This window comes from Hevea brasiliensis, chromosome 15 (genome assembly GCF_030052815.1).
Source record: "Hevea brasiliensis isolate MT/VB/25A 57/8 chromosome 15, ASM3005281v1, whole genome shotgun sequence".
NCBI classification, from domain to species: domain Eukaryota; kingdom Viridiplantae; phylum Streptophyta; class Magnoliopsida; order Malpighiales; family Euphorbiaceae; genus Hevea; species Hevea brasiliensis.
The window spans coordinates 50,508,562-50,516,020 of NC_079507.1; the positions used below are offsets into that span (position 1 = coordinate 50,508,562).

At 33.7% G+C, this 7,459-nt stretch overlaps 1 non-coding gene across 1 annotated transcript; it reads right to left on the minus strand.

The window, feature by feature from the left end:
• Positions 1-913: 913 nt before the first annotated feature.
• On the minus strand, positions 914-1,020 carry LOC131174176 (small nucleolar RNA R71). The gene has a single exon (XR_009144425.1). It is a non-coding gene; the product is annotated as a small nucleolar RNA R71 (small nucleolar RNA).
• Between the last annotated feature and the right edge of the window lie 6,439 nt (positions 1,021-7,459).

The following is a 7,459-nucleotide window of genomic DNA, read 5'->3' on the forward strand; positions in this document are numbered from 1 at the left end:
GCATTCATTCAGAAAATATTTCATTACTAATAATTTCAGTTAATTTTTTGTGGAATCGGCAACCATCAAAATTTTGGCACCATTGCTAGGGATTGAAAGTTTATTGGATTTTGTGTTTTTAGTGTTAGGATATTCTGTTATTACCTCTATTTGTGAAGTGTTGCTATTTTCAGGTTTTCAATGAAAATTACAGTGTTAGTATTCATCGATAGAATTTTGGTTGAATTAGGAGGGCGTTCTATACTTGTTTTGAAAGAAACGACGTTCTGAACATAACCAATCAATCCATAGGATTCTTTGGCCCCACCCTCTTGAGGCCAAATTCCATCATTTTCTAGGGTTTTAAAGCATTTTTCTATTTTTTAGTTTGATTTTTTTGTTTATGATAAGAACTTCTCAATATGGTAAGTTGCTCTTTGATCCAGAAGTAGAAAAAACAGCTAAACAGTTGGGAAAATTGGCTAAGCAAGCTAAGCAGATCTCGAGTACATCTGAAGGAGTCCAATCTCCAAGGGAATTAAGTTTGAATTCAAAATTCGAAAATAAAACCATGGATGCTAGGACTTTGAAAGAGTTGGCTACTCATGATCTAAACTAACAGCCTTTGTGCAGTCAATTCCCTGCTTTAAATGTTGCTTTTCAGTTAAAGTCTGGACTAATCCATTTGTTGCCTAAGTTTCATGGTCTTTGAGGTGAGGATCCACGTAAGCATTTAAAGGAATTTCATGTTGAGTGTTCCAGCATAAAACCTCAAGGTGTTTCAGAGGACCAGATTAAGCTTCGAGCTTTCCCTTTCTCACTGGAAGGCACAACTAAGGATTGGTTATATTACCTTCCTTCTGGATCTGTTAACTCATGGAATGAAATGAAGCGGATATTTTTGGAGAAGTATTTTCCTGCTTCCCATGCTACTAACATAAGAAAAGAAATTTGTGGCATCTGGCAATACAATGGAGAGAGTTTGTATGAGTATTGGGAGCGATTTAAGAAGCTGTGTGCAAGTTGTCCCCATCATCAAATAAGTGAGCAGCTTTTAATTTAGTATTTCTATGAGGGACTTATACCAATGGACCACAGTATGATAGATGCTGCTAGTGGAGGAGCTTTGGTTAACAAGACACCAGAAGATGCAAGGAGGCTGATTGCTAACATGGCAGAAAACTCTCAGCAGTTTGGAATGAGAATGGATCACACACCTAAGAAGGTTAATGAGGTAAGTACATCTAACCTTGAGAAACAGATTTCTGATTTAACTTCTTGGGTGAGGCAATTGGCTGTAGGGAACATGCAAATAGTTAAGGTATGTGGAATTTGTTCAGGTTCGGGTCATGCTACTGACATGTGTCCTACATTACAAGAGGATAAATCAATGCAACATGCTAATGCAGTAGGAAATTATGGATATTCACAACACAGGTATAACCCCTTTTCTAATACTTATAATCCGAGATGGCGAGATCATCACAATTTAAGTTATGGGAATCAACCAGTATAAAACCAATATCAGCAACAGAGACCACAAGTGACTCAACCACCTCAACCTCCCTCAAATCAAGGTATGTCACTCGATGAAGTTGTTAAGGCTTTGGCTAGCAATACACAACAATTTCAACAGGAGACCAAAAATAGCATTCAAAACATAGAGAAGCAGATTGGTCAGTTAGCTTCATCTGTGAGTAAGCTTGAAGCTCAAGGTTCTAAAAAGCTTCCATCACAAACAGTTATGAATCCCAAAGAAAATGCAAGTACTATAGTGTTGCGGAGTGTGAAAGAAGTTGATAATCAGACTCCACATGAGTCAATGAAAAAGAAGAAGCAAGGAGCAAAGGAGTCTGAAGTTCCTGAAGTTTAGGTAAATATTGAACTTGAACTGAATAAGGTTAATAATTCTGTTCTCCCTCCATTCCCTAGCAGGGTGGCCAAGACTAAGAGAGAAGAACAAGAGAAAGAGATTTTAGAGACTTTCAGAAAGGTAGAGGTTAATATACCTTTACTTGATGCAATCAAATAAGTCCCCAGGTATGCTAAATTCCTAAAGGAATTATACACTGCATGTCACACCTTACCCCTTTGTAAGGTATAACATGATCCCGTAGAATATCTAATGAACTACCGAACTTCACCTACCGATAACTTGTAACACCCCTAAGTTCGGTAGTGTGTTCTACTATTCCGATGACCAGTGTTGTCCGGACAGCTAAAATGCCTAGAACTACACTTACATATTAATGAGGAGACATAAAATAATGAAATACAAGAAAAGAAAATACAAGAAAAACAAAGGAAAGATAATAGCAAAGAAATATAACCAAGTTAAGCGAGCCGAGAACCCTAGCGATGGGTGACCGCACCGGGAAATCACGGCGTGGACCGTTGACTAGCCCTGGACCGTGGGGAACCTTTAAAAATATTTTTTAGGACTTAAATAGACACCTATTGAAGTATAAATACCATTAGAAATATCAAATAAAAATTAATTAATTAGTACAAAGAAAAGTGAGAAATAAAAAAATGGACAAAACTCGGTATTACCGAAAAGTCGGGAATGCAACTCGAACAGAGGCATTGTGGTCATTTGACACCCCGAGTTGGCTTTTGACCTAAATATCCATTAAAAATTACTAGTACTAAATATTGAAATTTCATTGAAATAAGAAATTAAATATAAAATGTAATTAAGGAAATGTGGGAGGAATAATTGTAATTATGAAAATTTGAATATTTTAACTATTAAACTAATTGAAAGTGGGGGTATAAAAGGGCTTGGGAACAGATTTTATCCACTCACAACTCCATTTCCTTCAAATCACATATCCATGGCCGAATTCCAAATTCTCCAAATTCCTCCATTTGCCGTCCATGCAAGAGCTCCAATGGTCCATGATCAAGCCATGATTCCATGCACGTATCTTCATTAAACTTGTTCTACACATCATGGGCAGCATGTAGGAAGCAAGAAGATCAAGTTTTGGTGAAGTTTTAAAGAGTTTCCAAAGTGGTAAGTATGTGTTTTTGGTTATTGCTTCATTAAAGTTTGTGAGGAGGTTATGGGTACCTGAATTGTGGAAAGAATTTTAGAGTTTGATGTTCTAAGGGAGATGTTTATTTTTGGCAGCCATGGAAACTCCTTGAGGACAGTTTATTCTTGCTTGTAAATGGTAGATTAAAGGGTTGATTTAATGTTTATGTGTGTAGAAATTTATTTGGGTGATGTATATTAAGTATATGTAAATGTGTACTTGAATTTGGAAGCTTGGAAATTAATGGAGTGTGATATATGAATCGGCAGCTTGATTTGGTGAACCATAAAAATGTTATTTCATGTTTGGTTTATGGAATATTAATGTTGAATTGTGGTACTTATTATGGCAGCTTGTGTATATGTATGGTGGTGTGAGATTGGACATGTAAATGAGCTAGGTTAGGTGATTGAATTGTTATAATTTGAGCTTGAAAAATTCTGTACATTATGGTACATATTGAGTGTGATTATAAGCTACCAAAATGACCAACAATATTTTGTGAATTGTGTTTAGGTTATGGTACAAACCAGAATTGGCATGAATGTTTAGTTTGGTAAATGTTAAAAGTGTCCTTTGATGAGTAATGAATAAAATGCAATAGGGCAGTTTATGTTATGGGCCTAGAACCTTAAGTGTGTGGCTCCAATTGGTATGAGACCAATTGGAGGTGAAACTAGGCACAAAATGTGCCAACTTTCATGAAGGAAGCTTACCAAAATTCTGCTTGTAAGGTAACTTGAAAAGTGACAAAATCCGGATTAGTGCATTTAAGGCCCTGAAAATTGACCATTTGGGCAGCAGTTAGTATTTTGGCCATAAATCACTCAAAACAGGTCCAATTCACCTGAAATTTTAACCATGAATAGTTAAGACATATATATACAAGTCTTATGAAGACACCAAAGCCCAGAAATGACCATAAGCAAGTAACAAATCTTGCATAAGTTCGGGTCCAAAAACTGGCCAAACCAAAATTGACCTAAAATAACTTAAAGTAACCAATTTTGGTACATTCTGACCAGCAATAGTAAAATGACCATAACTTGGTCTAGTAAACTCAGAATAATTTGAAATTTTGCCCTGCGTGCAATAAGACATAGATCTACAAGTTTGTAGTTTTGATCGAAAATCGAAAACCAAGGGAACTAGGTCATCCGGCTAGGTCAAACTAGTATCCCAGAATCCAGCGAATTGCAAGAAAATGCAATATACATGGAAATGAATTGGGTAACATGTACCAACCCTAAAAGACTATTGAATGTGACATATTGGTAATATTAAAACCTAATTCACCTAGAATGCATCGAGGGTCGACATCTTAGGTTGACTAAGGAAATAATAGAATTCAGTGAATTAATTATCAAGCATTATCGTTAGAGACAGTTTAAATGAGTACTGAAACACTTCAAATTGTGTGTTTCAGTTAGCAAAGACTCAGGGAAGGGGAAGGAAATACTGAGTCAGAGCCAAGAGACAGTTATCAGAGGTTTGTGCACAACTAGTTTTTAACTGATTTTGTTTTGAATATTTCATATGATTAAATGACATATTTTTCTTATGTATTATGTTTAACAAGCATTGGATTTAATTCAATGATTACTGAAATTGTTATAGTATGTATGAATTTAGCTTTGTGAAATGGTATTTCCACAAGTATTAAGCATTGTTATGGATTGAATAAATTATGTTTTAGAAAATTGTGATAGAACATGTTTTGAATTGTGATGGTAATTTTCATGGAAAAATACAAATTTATTATTTGAATTGTGATGAGCATAAAAATTATTGGATATTGGAATTGAATTTGAATCGAATTATATTGTGATTTATGCTCACTAAAAGGATTGTGATATTGTTTTATATCTCACTATAGATGCTTGACTAGGTTATTACCCATCTCTCTCATTTGTTAAGAAGACAATGGAGCTAGTTGTGTTTTGATTATCATGGTACGTGCACAGGCTTAGATTTTCCTCTGATTTGAGGTTAGATCTAAGTTTTTTATCGTTATGGCCCTTGCGGAAGATTCATTATTGTGGTGTGTACTGTGCACGATGATTCGACCTCCTCGACCATAGGGAGTTAGAATCTGATTCGACCTCCCCGACCATAGGGAGTTAGAATCACTTCGAACATGGCCCTTTCGGATTAGTCTTGCATAGTTAGTGAGATAAAGAATGATTTTTGAGATCTGACATGGTTTTGAGATCTGAGAATGGTTTTGAGATCTGAGAATGTTTTTTGAATAGTAAAGAATTGTGATTTCAATTATGATTTATGTATAATTGATTTTGTTGGAATTACCTTAAATGGTTAGTTATGATTTGATAAATTAAATTTCGTGATCAAAGTCATTTTATACAAATGATTTACATTATTGGCAATGAATATTTTGAGTTTTGGAATTTGATGATTATTCAGATTTTCAAATTATTTGCTGTAAATTTTGTCAATGTATATTGTACTATGTTTTAAATTATAGTTGTGCACCACTGAGTTCACCACTCAGCGATAGCTTTGTATGCTGTCGCAGGTAAGAAGAGCATAGAGCAGTGAGTAAGTTTCTTTGAAGACACATTCAGGTCAGCTCCAGGTATATCATAGGTATACCCATGTACATAGGTTTTGATGTATGCATGTAATAATATGTATATAAATTATTTGAGCAGTTGTATAAAAACTCTTATAAATATTTTGGTATGTAATTAAATGTAAATTATTGTAAATGTAAATTTGGGATTTCATTTATCTGAATAGTTTTGTAATATTAATTTTGAGTCTTGTAATCAATGAAATGTTTCTTTTATGAGGAGATTGATTTGATTATTGAGATTTGAATTATGGGTTCAAATGAAGTTATTGAAGTTGTATTTGAGAAAACATATTGGGAGTGTGTTCTTTGCAGGTTTTGAAGAACTGTTTTCTCAAAATACAACTGGCACTTTGCCGAAATTTTGAAAAAAATTTTATAACGCCATATTTTAATTGATGACTTAAATTTCATGAAAATTGTTTTAAAATCCCTTGTAGTATATTTAATGGATTATCGGTAGGCGAAGTACGGTAATTCATTAGGTGTACTACGGGATCATGTTACATCTTACAGGGGAGTAGGGTGTGACATAACTCATTAAGTACCCTACAAGGGATTTTAAAACAATTTTCTTACTTTTATAAGTGGTGAGCATTTTCTAATAGGTATCAAAACATTTAATTAGAGTTTGAAAACTACTTAATATTTTTGTCTCATTTTATTTTTTCGTAAATTTTATAAAAATTTCGACTGAGTACCATCTATATTTGGGAAAAATAGTTCTTCAAAACCTATGAAAAACACTTCCAAATAATTAATTTTACAACCCCCAACCCAAATCAACTCAAGTCAACACAGTTTAATTCAATTCCACAACTCAACCAAAATTTTGTCATCTCAAAATACTTCACAAATTCATTCACATTACATATAGTAGTTAATTTACAAATACAGATCTTAATTTACAAAAAGAAAATCCAAAATAACATTATTACAATTTACTGTACAACTGCTCAACTTTACATTAATACATATGACATTAAACTATTTACATCAAAATAAACTACGAGGGTATAACTAAATACCCATACAAAAGCCTCCGCTTAGTCCCAAAAATCAGTAGCTCACTCTACTGCTTTTTCTTTGTCTCTATCTGTGACAGCAAGTTAAAGCTATTGCTGAGTATAAAAATACTCATTGGTGCATAATAAAGTATAAAATGCATAATATAAAACATTTATGAACAATTTATAATTCAAAAATCTCATAATCGCATTTCTTAATTTTTCAAATCAAATTTATAATAAATCATAATTTTCAAAGCTTAATATAACACAACATTGATCAAACAATTTAATAAACATAGTGTTGCCAATAAATAACACAACTTAGGCCATGACACAAAATTTCCAAACATGCCGTGTTATACACCACGATAAGGCAAACTCACCTCACTAATCAAAATCAATGAGGGAGGTGGCTAGCTAGCCAATGAGTACTCATCCGATCTACGACCTCAACTGGTAAACCAAAGAGGGAGGGAAAATAATCGATCTCACCCCCATAAATGGAGGAGGAATAATAAGGCACTGTCATGCTAAGTATGAATCAAAAATCTATTTCAAACATTTTATTCAAATAATTCATGAGAAATTCGATAAATTTCCAAAGTCATAGTTTCATTCACAAAGTGACAACACAATTCATGATTAACACCAAAATTTCATAAATCATACCAAATCAATTTTTCAATGACAAAATGCTCAAATAAGGTTTATTGTGCACAAACCTGATGTGAGTCGCCTCTAGGCTTTGACTCAGTTTGTCCTATCCTTTTTCAGGTCTCTTTCAGCTGAAACACATAATTTATAGTATTTCAGTGTCTTATCTCACAATAAATCTA